At 43.6% G+C, this 24927-nt stretch overlaps 1 protein-coding gene across 6 annotated transcripts in view; it reads left to right on the top strand.

The window, feature by feature from the left end:
* SGCD (sarcoglycan delta) overlaps positions 1–24927 on the top strand; it is a 454320-nt gene that overhangs the window by 267412 nt on the left and 161981 nt on the right. Inside the window, exon 1 of one of the 6 annotated variants that reach the window (XM_072145508.1) lies at positions 18211–18408. The exons of the other annotated variants lie outside the window; for them this stretch is intronic. The gene's annotated coding sequence lies outside the window, so the exon portion shown is untranslated. Of the gene's footprint in view, positions 1–18210; positions 18409–24927 lie in introns of those variants that run through there. 6 annotated transcript variants of the gene reach the window in all.

Raw genomic sequence — 24927 nt, 5'->3', positions numbered from 1 at the left:
TTACTTTTATAAAGCAGTGGCAGAATTCAGAATGCTGACAAAGGCATTTTTAAAATCACCATAGCAAAGGCCATTGGAACCTGTCACCAGCTAAAAATAACATTCCTGGTGACAGGTTCGCTTTAAGCCAGCATCAAGGTTGAGCCTCCAAAAAAGGCCTGCCTAAAAATAATTTGCATATAATTGTTATCCTGTTGGCGTTCAGCAGAATAGTAGGAAATTCCAAACATTAAACTTGGAAGCATGAAGAGTGACAGTGGGTTTACATTTCGACTCCCAGGTTGGGACATTACAAATGCAAAAAAAAAAAAGTGCAATTTTTGATTGCACTGAGGGTGTCATGAACCAAATCTTAAGGAGCTACTAAGTTTTACTTCACACAATTATAATCTTTAAGGATAACATGACTGGGACCTGTCCTATTAGCATGTCCTTTCCAAAATCTACCCCCTGAGATTGAGACATTACAAATCTTTATGTAACCTTAAAGGGGTTTTCCCACGAACTAAAGTTAGGCCTTATCTACGGGATAGGGCTTAACTTGCTGATCAGTGGGGATCTCAGTGCTGAGACCCCCACAGATTGCGAAAACGAGGGTCCGTCGGACCCCTCGTCGCTCCGTCAGATTAATGGAGCAGAGGACCGCGCATGACTGTTCTGCTCCATTAATCTCTATGGAGCTGATGGAAATTGGCGAGCGCCGCACTCCGCAATTTTACGCAGCACTGACACCCCGACTGATCAGGATGTTAGTTTGTTGGAAAACCCCTTTAAGGGGTTGGTACCAAGCATTATTGTTATGCCTCATGCACAGGATCGGGGATAACAAACTGATCAGTGGGAGCCAATTTCTGTGACCTCTTCTGATTACAAGAAGAGGCCCCCATCGGGGTTCAATTTTTAAAAGTTCAGTGAGGCGGCATGTCAGGTATTCATCCTGCTCCTCCATTCAATGCTAAGGGGGAAATTCTGGAAATTTCTAACTACAGCACTTAAGTAGCTCCAGCACTTTCATTTGCCGTCTATGTGAGTGTCAGAGAAAGCTGGGGGCTGTGCTCAGCAATTTCCAACTATTTCCTTAGTGTTGGATGGAGTAGCATGACCTATGCTCGACCTGCTGTTCCAACAATTAGTGAAAACGAGACTCCCGTTTTTGAGAACAGTAGGGATTCCAGTGTGTGAAACCTCTATAACAATATGGTACAACAATACCTGCTACAACCCCTTTAATTTTACCTTCACTCTTGGAGGACGTATTAAAGTTCGTAGACACCTGTCCTTGTGGCAAGTTCTTTCCAAAAAACGACTTGATAAGTGTTGGCAATACACAGTAGAACTGGATAGCCTAGAGGGGCCGGTCTGATGGAGCTCGGCCATGAGCATTGCCCTACTGTACTTGGTTTTCTTTCACTGTTTCAAATAAATTACAAGGTTAATTGTGAACCATGAATGTAAAATAGAAAAAAAAAACAGCAGCAAGAACAATTTGGACATGTTTCTCTCTGGAACATCATTTCCAGTGTCCTCTAAATGACATTGTATGAGATATAGCATACATTAATCTAAATGCCGAGACAAGGTGCCTTCTACCGGAATCCGGAGCGGCAGGCAATGCTAAAAAGAACTTTACAATAGTTTCGCTTCATTTTGTGCATCCATTACATATATCCCAGTTGTCATCCAGGACTCGTTGGCATTGATAATTTGCCCTTTTAGACAATCTTGTTCTTTTATTTTTGGCTTATTCTTTGCCTGCAACCAAGAGAACTTTTATTTCGGTTTCTTTTCATGAAGTTGGAGCTTTCAGGTCTAAAAAAATGATGTAACTTTATGACAAGGGGCAGTAAGAGATGTATGGAGAGGTCTCGTGGGCTGGTGTTAGCTGTATTATCGTCTACATTTGGTCTTAAAGAAGTTGGCCACTCTCCATAAACCTCAATCAGTGGTCATGCTGTGACTAGAATGCTGCAAAGTCTACTTTTTGGGTCACAAACTTTTGTTGAGTCTTACATGGCCTAACATTCTACAATGTTTCTTCTAACACTTTTTTTCTTTTAACACAGTGGCCCACATTTATCTAAACGAGTGCAAACGACTCTGTACTATGTGCAGTTTGCCTGTAGAGGGCGCAGTGTGTGACAGATTCATGAAATGTGTTACGCATTCTTCATTGTGGCGCACGATCCGTCTGTACACCGGATCGCCTCTTTTGGTGCACAATTTTCTGTCTTGTCGGGCACAGTGCAGCCGTGACACAAAACTGGTGCAAACCCATCTTAAAGGGAACCTGTCATCAGCAATTGACCTAATAAACCAGAATCAGTATGTTGCCTTGCAGCTGACCACATTGCAGATGGTGTTTCTTTCATGATTGAGTGTGGTCGTATCATTTAGAAAATCAACTTTGAAGGGAGATGTAAATTGGTTGTACAGAGTCAAGGAGGCGGAAAGTTTAACACTGAAATCAATCTCTTCCTCAGAAAGTAATTAATGGTCCTACATCCAGAGGCATCACTAACCAGATCTCTTAAAATCTGATGCACAATATTGATCACAGAGGAGGAGGCGTTCACAGCCCCCCACTTTGATTTCAGTGTTAAACTCTCCTCCTCCTTGACTTTATCCAACCAATTTACATCTCACTTCTAAGTTGATTTCCTGGATGACGCCACCACAAAAACTACATGGTGTTACGCTGCCTGACAATATATTAGTAGTTGTCAGGATTTGGAATAAGGGGATCCTCTGGACCACTGCTGGAGGTGGTACTAGCTGACACCAGGGAACGGAATCTAAGTGGCACCTGGTCTTCACCAGAGCCCGCCGCAAAGCGGGATGGTCTTGCTGCTGCAGGGTACCACTAGGTCGTTCCACAGGTTCGACTAGCCCGCGTGGCAGCCGAGGTACCTTTGCAGGAGACAGTCCCGTAGTCAGGTTCATGCTCAGAGTCAGGGCTGAGATGCAAGGTCAAGTCCAATCCTGGTTAAGCACTGGGAGGTCCAGGCAGATGGGATCGGGAACGCAAGAACACACAGGAATGCAGGAATATCGCAGGGGACGCATGAAACACAAAGACCCGGCAGGGAACATAGGAAGGGGCTGGAATGTATTAGGGCAGGCAGCTGGTCAGTGCCGATTAGAGGCGCGCTGGCCCTTTAAGTTTTACAGAGGCGGCGCGCGCGAGCCCTAGGACACGGGAGCGCGTACAGCGGAGAGAGCAGACATTACGGGGATCGCAGCTGGAGCCAAGACAGGTAAACTTAGAAGTTGGGGCACACTGAGGTACATGGGTGCGCCTGCAACCTGGGATATGGGTTGCAGGGGCACCTGTGACAGTAATGTTTTAATAGCCAAATTTCTCATGACAGGTTCCCTTTAAATACATGTACAAGCAGTTTGCACTATAAAGAATGGGCAGAAAACTGGCGCACAGCCCTTAGTAAATGTGGGACAGCGAATCCATATTCTGCATCATCTAGAATATATGAACCCGCGCTCAATACAATCAGCTGAACTTCAGACCACTTTCCATTGACGGAAGGGCTGACTATAAGCTTGAGTTGGGTAATTGTATTCCTTTAAAGAATTCAGTATTAATTCAGATTCTTTGATTTGTATTTACTCAAGTTCCTTTGGTCTATTTTTTGCCTTTTATAGGAAAATAATAAACCACAAAATCTGTTCAAATCTCTAAGGGGGGAAATATTTTTCATATTTTGTTGTATTATATTTCCCAGTGGGAATTTTAATACAAGTTTGATTCACTCAACCATCTTTTCACGAGACAAAAAAACCCCCAAGTTTTGTTCCGCCACCTGACTTATAAAACGTAGCGCACATCAGACCCGCAGCTTCACTGTGTGAGTTAGTGTTTTGATTGTAGCGGAACAGACTACACTTGTTAGTGCAGCCTTTGTCACATTAAATATATGTAATACGTCCAAAACACAGAGTAAGAAAAGGCAGGGAATGAGCTTTTCACATTAGTGACAGCAGGTAGACACACTGGAGTCAGCCGGGGACACGGCTCATTCGGCTACGTCCTCTTCTTTGACAGCGCATCTTGCATGCTGATTGCGACATGATGTCAGACAGTGGGCCGCTCTCTCCCTCGGCGCGGTATGTAACGGCAAGTGAGTAACCACAAGAGACGGCCACAGCACAGAGCCGGCTCCTCTCCGTGTGTAGCTGCGTCACTCGCTGTAGTCCGAAGAGACGGCTGGAGGAACTTAACTACTTCATCCTTAAAGGGCACCTACCACCACAAATCTACCTATAAAGGTAGATCGGGTGGTAGGTGAATCAATGGGACGTGAGGATAGCCCTTTTAAGGGCTAATCCTCGCGTCCCCGCACTTTTTTGGAAACTTTTATTACCCTAATATGTAAATTTTGTTATGCGGCTACTGGGGCGTGGAGTAGCCGCATCTGAGGTTACACGAGGCGGCTACTCCACGCCCCGGTAGCCACTTTACCCCTCCTACTCACCATCTTCGGCAGCTGCGCGCCCTCGTCCGACGATCCTGCCGTCTGCGCATGCGCAGAACAGCAGGCCCGCGCCTGTGCAGCCCCGGCTTCAGAGCAGTAACCGCGCAGGCACGGGCCTGCTGTTCTGCGCATGCGCAGACGGCAGGATCGCTGGACGAGGGCGTGCAGCTACGAGCAGCTGCGCGCCGAAGATGGTGAGTAGGAGGGGTAAAGTGGCTACTCCACGCCCCAGTAGCCGCATAACAAAATTTACATATTAAATTTAAAAGGGCTATCCTCACGTCCCATTGATTCACCTACCACCCGATCTACCTTTATAGGTAGATTTGTGGTGGTAGGTTTCCTTTAAGGTCTGGAGTACCTGGGCACAACCCTTGCCTCTATGCCCTATTATGGTGTATTAATAGGGTTCTCCTCTTAATACCCTCTTAATTAAGGCAATTAAGAATAAAATTCAACTTGATTAGCTCTTTTATCTTGTTCCCCGAATCCCCATGTCCGTTTCTCGGTTATACATGCTACCGGACTTGCTGCTCACACAAAATAATCCCGTTACGGACCAGGTTTATATCAAATGAGAGCTGGTGGCAGCATACTGGGCTGATAAGGTTCTGTTTCACTGAGGCTAGTGAAAGGGGTCTTTCAGCTGTTCAGGGTTGTGAGCTACTTTTGTGCCATATCTGGAAGTTGTGTGGCCAGCTCTACCCACTTCCTGTGCCTCCCAGAACCCGTGCTTTTAGGGAGTGTCTAAAAAAACGATTATTAATTAATTAACTTTTTGACACACCACCATCTATATATTATTTTAATGCACTTTAATCACTTTTGTACTTTAAATATTTCTGGCATCATGCCATAACCAAAACCTGAGACATTATAGGATCCCCATCGCCCATAGTCACCCCCTGTCAAACGGGGTCACCCATATTTTACTTACTGTAGTAAACTTTCCGCTTCGTTCCATAGGAGTCACTTATTCCCGTATGCCCCTCCGAGAGCACTGCTCCCATGTCTCTGATTGGAAGAGCATCCCAAGGACATGCAACCCGTGGCATTGGAGTGGTGTTCACCGAAGGGATTGTGTATAGTGCCCTGACCCGCCGGAAGGATCACAAGAAGTCCTGGAAATGACATCTGGTGGGTCACATGACCCATGTTTTCAGTGTAAAGGTGATAAAGGTTTACCAGGGTCAGTGCGATATGAATATTACATATATTCATATATTTAATATGTATTGTACTTACCTTGGTCACCCCTTTAAGATTAACCGCACACAATGGAGCACACTTATCAGGGATTGTACAGCTGGAAACTGGCATTGAACCCCGAAAAATAGGCGCACCTGTTGCACCTGTTTCTCCATCTGAAAGATACCGACCAAGGTGTTCCTGTCCCACACCTGCGCACTTGCTATAGCTTGAGCCCATTATGACGCATCCATAGTATAAAGTATAAGCAAGAGTTTATAGTTTAAAACATTCTTTATTTTCCCAGATCTTTGTAGAGGGATTACATTTGAAAAATCTGCATATTTTGGTACTTTATTAATACGGCTATGCATCACATGACCACTCTGGGCCCCATCACATGTGGGTATCTATATACACTATGACCTCATTGTGTAGCTATGTGTAGCTGTAATTTCAACTCCCACATTGCACTTAGCTCCAGTGACAGGGAACCATTCACATCTCTAAATTTAGCATTGCATGTGAATAGAGAATAATACATAGTGTAACAGCAGATGAGATAAATAAAGCAAAATATCTGTTCAGATGAATTCATTCTACTTGCTAGTATTCAGCTGCTATGTACAAACATGCTGTACTTACAGAAGGAAGAAAACTATCTTTCTACCTATAGGTAAGTGCCCCAGTGCCTCCAGCTTTGGGCACCTAGCCATACATTCAAATAATTATAATATAATATGATATAATGATTATATCAGAATTTTGTGGGCTCGGCTTTTCTTATCCAAATATACATTGTTGGACAATCCCTTTAAACTGTGATTTCTTTAAAGTTGCCAGGGTTGGAAAAACGGGGATTACATATTTACCTCGCCTCAGCTCCTAGTTCTCATGTTATTCTGGTACCTAAGATTTTGGGTCTGCGTCAGTTACAGCTGGTCACAGGACCTCCTTCATCCAATGAGGGACCATCTCCAACATGGGATTTTACTTCTATTTTTAAGGAGACTTCACTTCTGTGTGGTCCCCTTCTCTGATCTTGTGAGCCTCTCAACTTCCGGGCGGGCGTAGGACCGGAAAATCAGAATACCGGAAAGATAGGGAAACTGAAGGTTGAAGTGGGGTAAGTGTGTGTACTTTTTTTTCACACCCCAGCTTCAGACCCCATGAATATAGAAAAATCCTTTAGAGCAAACCTGTCACCAGGAATGTCATTTTTAGCTGGTCGGCAGGATCTAATCTGATTTTAAAAATGCCTTTGTCAGCATTCTGAATAATTTCAATACTGTATATAAGTTTACTTCACATTACCTGGCTCCCTGCCAGCAGCATGTGGTGAGCCCCAGGTGAGAAGTCTGTGCCTCAGTCTCCTCATTTATTCTTCCTCTCCTGTGCACCATCCCCTCCCTCTCCTGCCTCCTCAATGCACATGACAGGAAGTGAGGAGGGGGGGGAGGGAACTGGATGAGTGTGGAGGAGTGGAGACTGACACAGGCACACACAAGTTGCAGTTACCCCTTTTATGTGGATTAATATTTTTTACCATATTTTTTCAAATCCTAGACATCGTTTTTAAGAGTTTTATTTATTTACTTTTATAGTAATATGACTAGATAAGTTTAACAAATAAGTTGACTCTTGTTGCCCCTACGATGTCCTTACCTGCCCTTCAACTGACCCACATCCGGCCATCCTTCATAATTAAGTTTTGTATTTTTGCTTCCTTGCTCCTTGGTGGCCAAATCGGTGGCCAAGACTTCCCTGAGTTACCAGCTGTGTGGTACAAGGGGTGCGAAGAGCAGTAAACATTGCCAAATGCATGCCCCGGGGCTATACTGTATGCATGTTATATGAATAGCTGTTGTGTGCCCGGCCGGCACGACTCACCCCAGGAGGGAATATTTTTAGCAGTTTTACCTTAAAAGCCCTTGTTTACAGCAAGCTGCCATACTTTGCCATTAACAAGACGTAAAAAGGTAGAACATTTCCAGCCTCATCGCCATATGGCTGCCCTACAATGCACTGACCCATAACATCACAATATGATGCTAACTCAGTGGCAGAGGGCTTCATCTCTATATTTACAGTCTGAGGACGCCGCTTCTGCATCTGTACCATGTAATTAAGTAAACAGTGCAGTATTTTAGGAGGAAAGACGACGGGGAAGGTTAAAATCTAGTTACATTTATTCCAATGGCCCAGGGCTCACTATTAACACATTCTAATTTCCGTGTAAAAATTGGAAGTCTCATTATACTTCATAGCGTAGCTTCAGTGCCTACTCACTCGACCGAAATGAATAGAAAGTCGAAGAGGAGAGATTTGCATTTCTGCCTCTCCGCTTCCATGTGGGTTGTCATTCAGACATTCCTATCTCCGTGAGATGGTAATCCAGCCATGTGACAATGGGAGTATTATTCCAAAAAGTCAAAGGAGTGCAAAAACAAGGACGTCTGGCTGCATGTATGCTGAATGACTAGGTGACCAAAGACCCCTCCATAGCGTCTAGTATGGCGGGTGTTGGTTTATAACTTCCTGTCCCAGATTTTGTAGATAAAAAACATCCCTTTAACAGTTCCTGCTAGTTTCCATTTACAGTTATAGTAACGCCCATGCTCTTTTGGTATCATCTCCTCTCCTAGTACTGGTGATTCCCCCCAGGTAGCACTTACTAGCTAATATCTTGAGCCTAGTTTCAACCTGTGTCCTTTGCCGCCAAGACAAACCATCCATAATGGATGGAGTTGAATATCATTGGCTCTGCCTCTTGTTGTTATGCAAGTTTCTTGGAGACTTTGGAAAATTCCATTAATGGATAAACCCCAAAGGGCTTGTGTAAGGAGAAAAAAGGGCACATGCTTACCTTGCTCCATTTTCCGGTTTCCACATCACACCGTTACTTTTGTGTTGACTCTGTGCCCAACTGGAGGTGCTAGGCTATAGGGGGGGTCCACTTCATCCAAATAGTGGCCTCCTTGGAGCAGCAAACAAGACAATTAGTGATGTTCCCTAGAAAGCAGTGTTGACTTTCCATGTCTGAGGAGACCCTTCAGTGGCTGAAGTGGTTTCTGTGACCTCGGGCACAGGGCCTAAATCGCAAGTACAGGAGGGACGTGGGAATCGGGATTTTAATATTAATTGAAAACCCCTTTAAAGAGCTTGCAGTTCCATTACAATAATTCCTTATAGCCCCTTTTCTCTTAGTGGATTTGTTTCTACTTGACTCAGACTTGGTTCTGTGAGGTTTGTTTTCTACCTGTTTCTTCCTCTGACCAATGAGAGTTGAGTAGTTTTTTGCCATGTGACTCTGCAGGGATTTTACCAAGTTAGCAATGTATTCCCTATCCACAGGTGATCAGTGAAGGTCCAACATGCTGGGACCTCCATGGAACACGAGAACAGGACCCCAAGAAATCCAGAGAACAGCGGTCCCATTCTCACTATTTAATAGTATGGGAGCTTTGGACTCACTCCACCCATTAGTGAGAATGGGACCCCCATTCCTATTGTCGTAATCGGTGGGGGTTTCAGCACCTCACCCATCAGCTTGTTACCCCCCCCCCCCCCCTTGTGGGGCTTGTGATAAAATGTTATCCTATATTTCAGAACATCGCAGTAGTGGAGAAAACATCAGACCTACATGTTTCGGCAATCGTCCTACTTATGGTCTACTTGCTATCTTGGTACAACATGTTTATGGTGACCTGATGACAATGCAGTGGAAAAAGGGCTTAAAACCACTGATTTTGTACTGTAATAGAAAAATTGACACCACAGGATTGGCTGATACTATGCTGAGTGAATTCTTTCTAAAAGGGTTACATAAATATTTGTGGGGTTCTCCACATTTGTGGTTGTCGCCCCTATCAAGGTGCTTGATCCTTGGCACCAGACTTCTCTTATCTTTTCAGAAAAAACATCTTGAATTACTTTTTTTGCTTTCAAGACGTTTTTGAATGGTCGAGGAAAAACTTTTTGGAAACAGTATAAATGCTAACATGAAGACTTTTTATACTAAGCTGTTGGCTTAGCCAGTTACCATCTGCCAATAAATCGCAGTGGGCACAGCGCCGGCACAAGTAGCAGACAAGACCCGCTGAATGGATTCCAAATTTTTGTGACCATTTAAGCTGCTAACGTCTAGTTCTCTGGGTTTCCTGGGTTAGTGTTAGTTTTTTCTTGCCTACTTGTAAGAAAAGAGTTAACCAAAGTTTGTTTTTCCCAGTTTTTTTGGGCTTTATATACGGAAATTAAAGCTTAAGCTCTCCTGGACGAAATTCCACAGCTCCCGTATTGTTATACCTTGTAGAGAACAGAGCGCGCAGCCGATAGCAGCATGCTGTAAGATAGTGATAGGCTTATCAGAAGCCTCTAATGGATTCACTAGCTCCTACTTATTCCGCTTCTTCTGCACCATCCTTTTCTATCCCATGTTCCTGTGGTCTTCAGTAATTAATGTGAGACGAGGGACTTGCATTATAAGCCGCACTTTTCTTCATTCCCATGACCCTGTCAGGCTCCATTTAATCTCCCGCGAAACGGCTGTGGATTTCACCGTGGAGAAGATATAAAAAGAGCCTTCTCGATGGACGCTGTACAACAGTAGCTTCACTCTACCCAAAAACAATTGTTGGGGGGATGTGGAGTCGATTTCTTCATCCGGAGAGATAAATCGATATGTAAATTCCGGCTACTGTATCGAATTCTCAGAAGCAACTGGTTGGATTTAGAATGGATGAAGAGTAGAAGTAATCTTTAAGAAATGTTAGTTAGATTTAAGGAAGCATCATGGTTCTAAGAACTCAGAGTATTAATATTCATGTACGGCGGCCTTGTAGCCATTTTTCTTCTAATGTTAAGGAAGCAGTAAGCTCGGCGTTGGCTGGTTCTTAGAAGACAGCTTATAGGATAAGATGCTTTGATGACTCATGTGTATGCAAATATTTCCAGACTCAGCAAAGATGAATGTGTAGGATAAACAAGCCAACATAAAGGGGAGTGGATCCAAACTGGGCTTAGGAGGTTTTAAATTAAAGGAAATCAACCACACCAAAACACAACATTCAACTCCGCTCCTCTTCATTTTGATCTCAGCGATGTCTGTCGCTAGTCTTGACACACTGGGATCACCTAGAAAAGAAACTTATAATTAGTAGTATGGAGCGTAGGGACAAGATGGGGAAGAGACATGACATCACGCGAGAGATGTGGGCATGCATAATTAGCAGCCCGGAGTGCCGGACATCTTGTCCACACGCTCAGTGCTGCTAATTATCAGTTTCTTTGTTTTGGTGATTCTGGCATATCAAGACTTGAGACAGACAGTGCCAGGATCAAGTTGAAGAAGAGAGGTGAGTATTTCTAGGTTTTTTTTTGTATGTTTGGAGGGTTGATTTCCTTTAAGCACTCCCAACTAACTCAGGCTACATTCACATTACGTTTCTTGTACACTGTACGCTAAAAGTACCCGAGATATAAGCTGGGCATATACATACAAATATACTGGCAGGCAGAGGCATCGTTTTTAGGGTGAACTATGTTTTTATCCTGCTCCCTTTTGGTGGCAATGGAGGACAGATGCAAAGTATTGCATCAATCTCACTACCTCTGCTAAGCATACACTCTGAAAGGTTCCCAGTGATGTCACTGACCATATAAGGGCAATCACTGGCTCCTGGCGAAGTTCAGTCCTCCTCCCGCGCTCAGGGGGGAAGGTTTGTAGCAGGACGACGGGTTGAAGAAAACAGCTTGGCAGCCTGATTGCTTGGGAATGGTAAATGTAAAGTTTGACAAAATCTATGAAACAATAACAATGCAGGAACAATTAACGCAGGGAGTTGTTTGCGATTGTGAAAGGTTCTCTTTAAGGCCTAAAATAGTCTGCCTATTACCAGATCAATCACCTTAGTCCACCAAGGATGGCATCTGTTCTGTCGCTGAATGGTTTCTGAAGTATGAACCGCATAAATTTGAAAATTAAATAAGGACCCCCGACCTACACACAACCCCTAGTTACAGACGGACCTCTCTCCTCACTGTGACTTCTGGTGAAGCTCTCTGGATGCTTTAATTTAGTCCCAGACTGCAATAATCACCTGTAAGGTGTCTGTAATGAAGTTTTATTACTAATCCTTCCCATGACAGCACAAAACTTTAAAAATGGAATTGTCACTGTGATCAAATAAATTTTGGTCTGGAGTTACAATTTTAAAATATACCAGATCCGACTTACATACAAATTCAACATAAGAACAAACTTGTACAAAAGGACTGACTATATAATCATAAATAATAGTAAAGCAAATGTTATGCTCTGTGACACTGGTGGACTAGTCTATTACATGTGGCTCCCCAACTGTTGTGGGGAACAACACTTCCCAACAAGTTACGCCTCATTATACGATAACCGTCCTTGCCAAAATTTTAACCTTAAAATGTTGGTAATATAAAAAAAGTTCAGACTCATCAGCATGCTATTACTAGAAGTTCTGTCCTCCATCTAATATATTCCATTAGCAACCGGCTTCGAGAACAGTGGGACTTTTGAAGTTTGAGGACCCAGAAAATTGACATCCTGAAAATGTGTTGTCCCATCCATAAAATGATCGAGCTTTGCCGGTGTAGACCATCTTCAGACTCCAGTTAATGTTCTCTTATTCCTACACTGGTTTCTGCCTCGACAAAGACATCGTAGATTACATATTCACTGCTACATGAAAAATGATTATAAATTACTTGTGGCAGGAGAGGGAAGAGGATTTTGTCAGTTTAATGTGTTCTCTGCCATTTTGTTGACGAGCAATGAATTGGATAATACAGTACAATAAAAGAAAAATCCATTTCTTTAGACTCGTGTACTTGGGAGATTCGGGTGATGTGGCATTGTCCCTACTTTGTGATATACTTATAAATTCTTTGCTCAATTTAAATTCTGGAGGGATATCAAACATCTGTCTCAATCTAAGACTCTTTCACTTCAGGAGGAAGTAACGTTTTGTATAATATATTGTGAGTTACTTCTGGTTCTGAAGACCCTGTATTGTGAAAACTGATTAAGTTCTGAAGTTATACATGTCCAACTCGTCCTGGACTATGGTGTCTCAATCATGACTGAGACTCTCAAAGAGGCTGAGGCTACATTCACACCAACGTGTTTTTTGGCCATGTGCTTGTCATTGTTTCACAGCCCAATGGGATCCACTGACTGATACATTTTAATGCAGGTCTTGTTACTGCTCTTGTTTGCCATTGGCACCTGAGTGGACCTCACACACCGATAACATACAGACCACAAACAACAGACTTGTGGCCCAAGAACGCAAACATTTTGTGTGCAGGTAGCCTAAGTCTCAATCCATGTTTGGTGGTGGATGTGCTACGGAGAACTGTAGAGTAGTCTGTCTGAAATGGAGCCAAGATGTCACCTTATAAAATGGTCAGGATGGGCCAAGCTAGTAGATGAGAAGTAGTCAGAAGAAGCCCCAAGCTTTCGAAATGGGATCGATACCAGATGAGAAATCCAAGGAGTGAGACAAGAGTGGGAATTCAGTCTACAATGAGGGTCAGATTAGTAGAACGGAACAAGGTGCAAACATAGAACTTACCTTTGTCACTAGCCAAGTCTGGAGGTCACTTGAAATAGGCTGGTACAACCAGTCGAAAAGTGGTGGAGAGAAGAAAAACCGGATCAGAACCAGCATAACAGCAACTGGACATTGCAGAAGTAGAGTAAGGGCAGGCGGGGTGCAGCATAGTTGGCATCTTCTCCGATTTTCTTGGGGCTATGTCAGATATCATAAAAGATACCATAGATCAATGATGGCGAACCTTTTGGAGACGGAGTGCCCAAGCTACACTCAGAACCCACTTGTATGTCGCAAAGTGCCAAAATGACAAATTAACCAGTAACTTACTGATCCCTGCTGTATCACAGGTTTTAATCGCATTGGTGTCCTTAGTTCACCAATACAATAGAAAGATGATGGAGAAATTTGGATTGTAGCTTCCTTCCAGGGTCCCCTGAAATGGAAGAATCAGGGGACCCAGAGCAGGAGCTCAAATGACAACCCATCTCTATCCACACCATCTCGCTCCTCCTGTAGGATTTCACTTTAAAATAGCATGGAGCATGGTACGTCCTAGGCTTTATTGGACCACAGGAGAAAGCCTTGATTCGTATCTGACAAACTCTGTGCTACAGTGAAGGCCTGGGTGCCCTCAGAAAGGGCTCTGAGTGCCACCTCTGGCACCCGTGCCATAGGTTCGCCACCACTGCCATAGATCATACTTACAGTATTAGAAGCTAAAACCGATTGATTCCTCGATGTGAGCAGACTATTAGAAGGCTATAGGAAAATGCACATGAGAGGTTTCGGACTGCCCCCTATGCTGCAGCACGCATGTCATGGGCATTGTGCAAACTACAGGCCTTTCCTTGGAGAGATTTGGTTGGCAATAGACTTATATTATCGAAAGGGAACAATAGGCAACCTGGAAAAGATTCGGTGACATCAGGCTAAGAAGATTGTTCATGTCTTTGGGGTTTTGTCTATCTTATCACCGCACAATAGGGTCTGATTCTGGTGGTGTAATCTACGCGTTAATGCAGATATCAGCAGAGCATTGTGTGAGAAAAGCCCAAACCGAGCTAAAGATATCAAATTTACTGTTAAAACAATACTGTTTGCAAATTTTATAATTAACTTTATTATCCTGATTTCCATCTCATTTCCCGCTGCAAACCTGAGCAGCTGTAATGTAAGACTAACCCAATATTAGGCAGCACTTTTATGTTATGATAATGTTTGTATACAGTTCAGGGAGGTCGTGCGTATTTCTTTTATAATGAGATTTTTATTTTTATTTTTTTTTATTCTTGCCTCGATTCAACTCAACTGTAGTAAATTACATTAGGTTTTTGTGCATCCTGAAAAGTATTTAGACTTTGTTTTAATATAAAAAAAATAATTACTATGATATTATATTATCTGTTTCATGGTTTAATTTGTTTCTTTGAAAGGAACAAATCAGAAGGCAACTACAACAGGTTCCTACAAAAACTTTGACATTTTGGAATCAATCTGTTGGGAAAGGTTTACACCGCCATATTAGATCCTCATGCTCTCCTCCGTTGTAGGATATGATTAAAGGGGTTATCCAAGGGTATACAAAAACCCATTGGTGGCCGCGATAGGGCAGGTTATAATAAAATAAACAATATCCAAGTGGCTACTATGTGGTGCTTGGAAATGGTAGACCAACTGCTCGCTACCCTTGTCCACCTCTACCTGGCCACAATCACCCACTTTAAGAACACTTTTTTGTTTTTAAATGCGGCGGGTTTTCCGAATCTGTCGGGTTTTTGTTCGGCCACACCCCCCGATTTCCGTCGTGTGCATGCCGACGCAAATCGGAAATATTCGGGTAACACGTCGGGATAACGCGAATCGGGCCCTTAGTAAATGACCCCCAATGCATTTCGGCTCACTACTTAAGTCTTCAGATAATTGACAAAGGCTCAATCACGGTCTGAAATGCGCTGTGTATAATGCATTCATCCACTTTATCGAGTTCTTTGGACCTTGTGTTCCTGTATACCTTTGAAATATTTGCCTGTTGAAAACTTAGGCTCCGGCCTTACATCAGATCTCATTCTTTGCCTATATTCCTCGATCACAACGTGAGTAACCTAACCCATTTGGGCTTTCTTTATCATCACAATTTTTGTAACTCTGCACTTGAATTTGGGTTCTTCTTTCTCCCCCTACCTGCCCTCTCAGTCTGGTGTCACGGGTGCTCCCACGACCCTTATGGCGGGTCATGGGCTCACTCATGCCCCTCGCTGCCCAATGGCGCCATGCTCGCGCCACTCGCCACTTACCCATCCCCGATCTCGTCCTGGCTCCAGCATCCCAACGTGCACGTAGGCACTCAAAGATTTAATGGGCGATCGCACCACTGATTGCTGTTGGCCGTCCCCTGGAAGTGCATAAAAGCCGGATTCTCCCAGCATTCCCTGTCGGATCTTAGTGCATAGAGCCTTTGAGAAAACTGTCCTATGCATTTGCTGTGTTTCCGAATTCCCTTTGTGACCCTGGTTCTGCATTTGACTCTGATCCTGTTCTGCCTGCCCTGACCTCCTGCTTTGTTCCTGACATTGATCCTGTGCTCCTGTCTCAACCTCCTGCCTGTCCCCGACCACAAGTTTGTCTGACGATTCTGTACCTCGGCTTGGCCACCACTGCGGAAAAAGTCACACCTGTGGAACAACCTAGCTCTAGTGAAAACCGGGTACCACTTAGACTCCGGTGCCAAGTGCCGGCTTACGTCATTGTCTGGGGTGGTCCAGTGGGTCCCCTACCCCTAGAGCCTGACATCTGGTAGACTCCCTCAGCACACGCGTGACTACCACAGTCCCAACAAACTTGCTCATTGTCATTTCTTAAACTGTCACCACTGACTCTGATGGTCTTGATTGAGTGTCACACTGCATTCTGGGACGGACCCTATGTGCTTAATCATACTGGCTGATTTTCTTATTACCAATTGGATTTTAAGGCCATAGATCAAAATTTAATGATGGTGACGAGATTCTGGGCACTTTTAAAGGGCATCAACTCACTTTATGTCTCCCTTTAAAAAGCCGTCTGCTATTCATAAAGGAAAGAGATGATAAAACTGGTTATAACTTAACACACTACAGAATAAAAGCCGCTTCCCTTGAAAGACTCATCATGTCAAGCAGCCACAAAGCCTTCTCCATACATTGGTATTTACCTCCTCATTGCAGGTAATGAGCAGCGGAGCGCAGAAGATCAGGCAGGTGACAGCGCCACTTCCTAATTGTCCAGCATCGCCTCGCGGATTTCCATGATACACGTCCTAGAATTATAGACCAAAACTTCCAATGTCTTCAGCCTCACATATCAAAATAGTTACATTTTTTTTGTGATATCCAATATGGTGGACATTAGAGTATTATTCCTTCTACAGGAGATTTTACCTAGTTTTACAATGGATGGCAACCTTGCAAAAAAAAAACGTATGACGGTCCGAATATGTATTTGGTTAATCCTGGTCCGTGGACCGCATTTCCGTCGGGTTTCCTGAATACTTCCGATTTGCGCCGCATTTCACAGGGGATTTTGGCGCACGCGATCAGATTTTGCCGCAATTGCGCCGACTTTCATGCAACACAAATTGGGGGGCACGGACAACCCGACTGATTTAGACTCAGAGCGGGATTTAAGTTTCAAATTGTGTTGCAAGACAATGCACTTACATGCACTCGGAAGAAGATGGTGAACTCTGGCGGACCTGAGTGGGGAAGCGACACATGCAGGATATCGGGCGCACGATCTTGGTGAATTGCGCCGGACTTACTTACATACTTGTCGGACAGTCCGGATCAGGGATCGCGTCAGGACCAGGTAAATAACTGTGCCCCTATATGTATGGAACTTTCTGAACATAAACTTTAAGGTAGGGAGAAAAAGATAGAGTTAAGGGGTCTTGAATAGACTTTAAGGGGTTGTACCAGCAGTCAGACCCCCACCAATCACAAGAATGGACTCCTGCTGATCACAGGAATAGGTCTTCCGAGTTGATGGAGCACATGTCTAGCACAAGTAGTGCCACTCCACCTAATTCCATTGGATTGTCACATGATTGTCACGAATTTCTGATGTTCCTCTAGTATTGAATGCAGTGACAGTATGCGTGCTCAACCTGCTGCTTCATCATTTTGTGAGAATTTTGTGATTGGTGGCCTTACCAGCAGTAAGACCCCCACTGATCAGAATGTTATCAAGCAAACTTTGTCCACCCCCCTTTAACCCAGGATAACAGAGGACATAATTACTGCAGATTCGGACTCCTTCACAGGATGGTATTCAGTTCATGACTCCCTCAATAATGAATGAGGGAGTCCAAGCATTATGGTTATACATGATGCAAGGAGTCCCCCGATTTACCGCACCATTCTTCTTCTGTGTGGTGTAGTAATCTTAGGAGGGATGCAGGGACTCCTTGCATTATGAAAGAGCCTTGGAAACTTGAAGCAAGGTTCGTGTAAGCGTCCACGAAAACCTTCACACACTTTATGCAAATAAACCATTAGCTGTAGCCCTTGAGCCCAGCCAATTCTGATAATATACAGGCCATAGCACTAATTTAGCACATCACCCCCTGTAGTGCTATTTTTGCAGTGTATAAGCCGCAGTAAATAAATCAGACATGACCCATACGTGGCTGTGATTTTATTTTTAGTTGGAATAACTGTTTGGGGTGTAGATATCCCGTGATAATGTGACATGCTGGCGCACGCCGCCTGGCGCTTTTGTTTCTGGTCTGTTTATTCCTATGTTATATATCATTATCTCAGGCCCTGGGGGTATTCAGGAGGAAGAAGGGGAAGCTCAGTAATGTAAAACATGTGTTCCCTACTTTATTTCAGTGAGCAGAGAGCGGGAGCCGCTCAGATCCTGGCAGAGTCTGTATGTAATAGTGAGGCGCGAGGCTTCTATAGAGAAGAGGTAGCGAGCAGTCCAGGAAATTCTTAGGGGCTGGGCAGGGTCTTGGCTGCAAGTTTGTGACTGGAAAATGTGAGACGGAGACAGTGCAGGCATCTGAGCTCCGGCCTGGTGACTGGGTGCTCTCAAGTCCTTGGAGCCTCGTCTATCTCCCTGCTATGTTGGTGGCGAGGGGCTTCTTTATGTCTGGATATTAAAAGGTAAGGTGTCTATATATTCAGGATATACTTCATAGCTCATAGAAACCAGAATTAGAAGTTTAAAGGGATCGTCTGGGATAAACAGATTGTATAAGAGCTGGACAGGGTAAACTGGCCTAACAGGGTACAAGACCAGGGTCAGAGCCAGCACTGGGCATATCCGGGCAAGTCCTGGGGCCCAGAGCTGCTGGGGGGGGGGGGCCACATAGGGCTGTTCATAAGGAATGCATAGGGCTAAAGGGGGCTTTTTGGGATGATAAACTGGGGAATATTTTAGGGGAACACAAGTTTTAGTTGAAAAATGTTTAATGCCTACATGTGAGTTCACTGCAAAGGGGGCCTACTGAGGCTCTGTCACCCAGGGGCCTACTGAAACCTGGAGCCGACCCTATACAAGACAATCCCCAACTACTTGTCACTATGGTGTCCATAAATCACCTAAGAATGATAGCTATATCCAAGTATATTGTGGATATGTACAAATGTGCCCCTGGGGCAGTTTTCTGTGTACTTTGCATGTTCTTTGTAGTACAAGTATACTTGCGTACACATGTATTCACGAAGTGTCCTCGACACATTTGTGTCGCGGCTGCTCTATACAAAATTCTGCACATAGACGTGCGCACAGACACATTTATCATGTACATCCTATGTTATAGGTGCACCAAGAAAAATGGTGTGCTCTGCCGGAGAGGTGCAGGGCACGTCACATTCATGGAGAACATGCACCACAATTTGTGAATCTGCCGCCCCCTGCAGACTACACACGTGAACTGCACATGGTACACACTGCGCTGTTTTGGTGGGCCATTCTGTATTGGTGGAGAAGGTTTTCAGGATTGACTTTTTTTGGTAGGCCCAAGAATCCTTGTTGGAGTTTGTCTATGGATGATGAAGTCATTGACGGCGTCCACTTAAGGACAATGAGGAAGCAGTCGACTACAGACAAAGATTTAGGATAGACGCAGATGATCTGTATATGCAGAAGATTTTCTGCTCAAAGTTTACAGTGGGATATGGCACAATCGCAGATATGTTTAGACATAAACACTTGCAAGTGGGGAGAAGCAGCAAGTGTTTTGCTGGTAAACAATGCCAAACACATAGGGGGAGATTTATCAGAAGTGTCTGAGGTGAGACTGTTCTAGTTGCCCATGGAAACTAATCAGAACTCAGTTTTAATTTTATAAGCAGCTGTGGGGAAATGAAAGCTGAGCTCTGATTGGTTGCCAAGGGCAACTAGACAAGTCCTGCTCTCAGACACTTCTGATAATTCTCCCCAATGGTGCTCATTCCCAATTGTGTGCATTTATGCTTAAGCGTACAGGCAGTCCCCGGGTTACATACAAGATAGGGTCTATAGGTTTGTTCTTAAGTTGAATTTGTATGTAACCCGGAACTGTATATTTTATCATTGTACCCCCAGCCAGAACTTTTTTGGTCTCTGTGACAATTGGATTTTAAAAATGTTGGATTCTCATAAGAACCAGGATTAGCAATAAATCTTAATTACAGACACCTGTGATAACTGTTACTGCTGATCATTGTAGCCTAGGACTAAAGTAGAATAAATTACCAATATCCAGAGGTCCGTTTGTAACTAGGGGTCGTATGTAAGTCGAGTGTTCTTAAGTAGTGGACCCACTGTATCTGCAATCAGGAGAAGCCCCTCACCGCTGCACTTCAGTTGCATTGATAAAGCAGCGACTGAATGCAGCCTCTGCAACTTCTGGTGTGTGACTCCCAATACTGCTCTGACATATGTAATATAAGTTAAGTTCTGCTCAGGACCTCCCCTCCCCCATTAAAGGGAACCTGTCACCAGGTTTTAGCACTCCACCTGTCCCCACAGAGCACAGTACAAACACTGCCAAAGAGTTTTTGTATAAAAAATTGGTTTTACAGAAAAAAAACATATGTTATATAGTACCTATCAATGCCATGTGCTGTGTGACTAGGCCCTTGTCCCATGGGAGTGGCTATAGAGGAGCAGCCCCCCCCCCCTCCCTTAGGAAACCGCTCCTCCATGTGTCCTTTTCAAATATATGAAAACAACCTGGATTGTTCCCTGTTCATGTGATAGGTGGAGGTTCCAGGAGTCAGAACCTCACCAATCAGCTTCTTATCCCATATTACTTAAAGATTTGGTACAACTTCTTCAAGGTACAATGGACTATATGGTGGGAATGAAAAGATGGTTCGCGAGAATGTGGTCTTTGTACCCTTTGCTGCCATATTCATTCTTTAGGACACTGCCTGAGATAATTTGGCGTAGTACTCGGCTACTTCAGGACCGGTAGGCTATATGTTGGATTAGGAACAAGCACTAAAGCATTGGCAAAGCCCTTTATGTTGAAGTAGTTAGTAGTGGATAATGGTGTTGGCCGTTTGGGTGGTAGCCTGGGGCCCAAGAATTCTAGGGGGCCCATGGGTGTCCAAACCAACTACCAAATTTTATTCTGAGAATCTTTACCCAGCCAATCCTTTTGCATCTGTTCCTGGTCTTGATACACATGTACACAAGAGCCAATTCAGGACCTCTCAAGGTCTTGTTCCCATGGGATCCAGGGAATCGGGTCTTGCTCCCATGAATTTATGGAGCAGCAGGACGAGCATGGAAGTGTTGGAAATTGCTGGGATCAGCTGCATGACCCATTAGTGAGAACCGGAAAACCGTTCTTTCGAATTGCTAGGGTCCTCTTCTTGTCATCGGTGGGATTCCCAGAAGTCATACCTTTACCAATAAGCTTCCCTTGGATGAGGTATAAATTAAACTCAAGGTCCTCCAAAGGTATTGAAACCGCAGATTGATAGCAGGCAGAAGTGACGGATCCTCCAATTCCCAAGATGTAGGAAGTGATTCCAGATTTGTAGAGGCTATAATATTCATACAGCCCAGGGCCCAGGACAGTCTTAATCCACCCCTGAAAAAAGGGACAAGCACTAAGAGATCAGCAAGACCTTTTATGTTGAAGAAGGAACAAGCGCTAAAGCACCGGCAAGGCCATCCGGCTCCGTCAGAATTGGATTCCATCTATGTTCGAGTAGAGGGAAGTCATCTTTACAAGTACCATATTTTCCGGAGTATAAGGCGCATCGGATTATAAGGCGCACCATCAATAAATGCCGGCTTAAATGTCTAGGTTCATATATAAGTCGCACCGGATTATAAGGCGCACCGGATTATAAGGATGAATGACCAGCAGGTGGCAGACCTGTGCACAGTTCAAGGCAGCTGTTGTCTGTAAGTATGGTTCATATATAAGGCGCACTGGACTATAAGGCGCACCTTTGATTTTTGAAAAAATCTAAGGATTTTTTGTGCGCCTTATAGTCCGAAAAATACGGTACAATGAAATTTTGAAGAATTTTTGGGGCACTGTAAAAATACAGAGCTAAGTTTGAGCTCCTGTCTGGAAACCGTCTTTATGTCGATATACCGCGCTTATATTACTGCATCGCACATTCGCAGTCATCCTCACGGGTTCATCTTTACACCGCAGCCTGATCCTCACCCGCTTTATTATTGATACAATGAAGTATTTTATTTATACCCTCTTCTCCTGGTGGCTGTGGGTAGTAGCAGTCAGTTTGGGCTTTGTATTCTCCATTATTAAGTTGCATAAAACTACAATGTGTTGTCATGACATTAGCAAATGGAATTTAAGAAAGCGGAAATTCATAGTCTACACCACGGAACCCGCCATTAAACATTTAATGGCACTTAATTGTTTATTAGTCACAGAGTTGCATCATGGGATCGGAACAATCCGGAATCTCGTCCTTGGAATAATAAATGTTCCCCGAGGTGACTTGTGGTTTTTAATGTCGTAGGGTTCCTTGTTCTGATGTTCAGGGTCATATCCGTAATTTGTGTTCTCTTCGATGACAGAACACTAAGCTACATTCATCAGTGTTAAACTTTCCGATGCCCTTTGCTTAGGGGATTTCCATAGGCTTTAACCCTGTGTTAACCACCAAGGCTCCTTTTTTCCTGCTGTCATGAAGGATCCTTAAAGGGGCTAACATAATGCTACTCACACAATTTGGTATTGATATAAAACAGGGTTACATTGGGACCAGGGGCATAACTTGATTCTGTCTCAACTGGACCCAATAGGCCTAGGGGGCCCATAAGGTGTCTCTTACCCATGTGAGAAAACTAGTACCATAAACCATACATTATACTCGGGAGCCTGGCACAGACTTCAAGATCCACCAATGATTGGGAGAAGCTGTGTATAAGGTGGACCCTGGTGGATTTACAAACAACCCCTTTAATTGTTGTTCGCATTGACTTGATTGCAAATGTCACACAGCCAAATTGCCAGGTCTAAAACTATCATCTGAAAGTTTAAGTCCAATTAGAGAAGACATTTCTGATTTGAGAAAACTGAATAGCAAAACATGTGCAACAGTGACATCATCTATTGTCAGTAGTGATGGGTCAGTGTTATCTATATAGAGGTCATTGTACAGGGAGGGGGAGGAGATAAGCTGTGACATCATCTATTGTCAGTAGTGATGTAATGATGGGTCAGTGTTATCTATATAGAGGTCATTGTACAGGGAGGGGGAGGAGATAAGCTGTGACATCATCTATTGTCAGTAGTGAGGTAATGATGGGTCAGTGTTATCTATATAGAGGTCATTGTACAGGGAGGGGGAGGAGATAAGCTGTGACATCATCTATTGTCAGTAGTGATGTAATGATGGGTCAGTATTATCTATATAGTGGTCATTGTACAGGGAGGGGGAGGAGATAAGCTGTGACATCATCAATTGTCAGTAGTGATGTAATGATGGGTCAGTGTTATCTATATAGAGAACATTGTACAGGGAGGGGGAGGAGATAAGATGTGACATCATCTATTGTCAGTAGTGATGTAATGATGGGTCAGTGTTATCTATATAGAGGACATTGTACAGGGAGGGGGAGGAGATAAGCTGTGACATCATCTATTGTCAGTAGTGATGTAATGATGGGTCAGTGTTATCTATATAGAGGTCATTGTAAAGGGAGGGGAGGGGATAAGCTGTGACATCATCTATTGTCAGTAGTGATGTAGTGATGGGTCAGTGTTATCTATATAGAGGTCATTGTACAGGGTGGGAGGAGATAAGCTGTGACATCTATTGTCATTAGTGATGTAATGATGGGTCAGTGTTATCTATATAGAGGTCATTGTACAGGGAGGAGGGGATAAGCAGTGACATTATCTATTGTCAGTAATGATGTAATGATGGGTCAGTGTTATCTATATAGAGGTCATTGTACATGGAGGGGGAGGAGATAAGCTGTGACATCATCTATTGTCAGTAGTGATGTAATGATGGGTCAGTGTTATCTATATAGTGGTCATTGTACAGGGAGGGGGAGGAGATAAGCTGTGACATCATCTATTGTCAATAGTGATGTAATGATGGGTCAGTGTTATCTATATAGAGGTCATTGTACAGGGAGGGGGAGGAGATAAGCTGTGACATCATCTATTGTCAGTAGTGATGTAATGATGGGTCAGTGTTATCTATATAGTGGTCATTGTACAGGGAGGGGGAGGAGATAAGCTGTGACATCATCTATTGTCAGTAGTGATGTAATGATGGGTCAGTGTTATTTATATAGAGGTCATTGTACAGGAAGTAGGAGGAGATAAGCTGTGACATCATCTATTGTCAGTAGTGATGTAATGATGGGCCATGGTTATTTATATAGAGGTCATTGTACAGGGAGGGAAGGAGATAAGCTGTGACATCATCTATTGTCAGTAGTGATGTAATGATGGGTCAGTGTTATCTATATAGAGGTCATTGTACAGGGAGGAGGGGATAAGCAGTGACATTATCTATTGTCAGTAGTAATGTAATGATGGGTCAGTGTTATCTATATAGAGGTCATTGTACAGGGAGGGGGAGGAGATAAGCTGTGACATCATCTATTGTCAGTAGTGATGTAATGATTGGTCAGTGTTATCTATATAGAGGACATTGTACAGGAAGGGGAGGAGATAAGCTGTGACATCATCTATTGTCAGAAGGGATGTAATGATGAACCCCTATTAAATAACCAAGTATCAGTTTATTATTAAGCCTAGTGGTCAAAGTGAGAATAGCAGGACATAATACTTTTTTACTTAAAGGAAACCTACCATTTGATTTGATGCATTATGAAGCAAACATACCTTGAGACTGCTGTAGCTACACTGATGCAGGATTATATCTTGGTTAATCCCTGAGTTGAGTGTTTTTGCTGAAAAACAATAATAACATTCAGGACCTTGGGAAAGCTAGGCCAGGCTGGCTGCCTACATAAACACATTACAAAGGAAAGAAAAATGTATTTATACGTTAATATGTTTTAAAGTGTTTTTACTGTGCATTTGCACATTTTTTATGGAATAATGAAAATAGTATTTATACACGCTTTGGGTGCCGAATGGATTTTTTTTTTTTAGGGTGGCACGGTGGCTCAGTGGTTAGCATTACAGCCTTGCAGGGCTGGGGACCTGGGTTCAAGTC

This window comes from Engystomops pustulosus, chromosome 4, assembly GCF_040894005.1.
Source record: "Engystomops pustulosus chromosome 4, aEngPut4.maternal, whole genome shotgun sequence".
Taxonomy (NCBI): Eukaryota; Metazoa; Chordata; class Amphibia; order Anura; family Leptodactylidae; genus Engystomops; species Engystomops pustulosus.
This window is presented reverse-complemented; position numbering and strand designations above follow the sequence as displayed.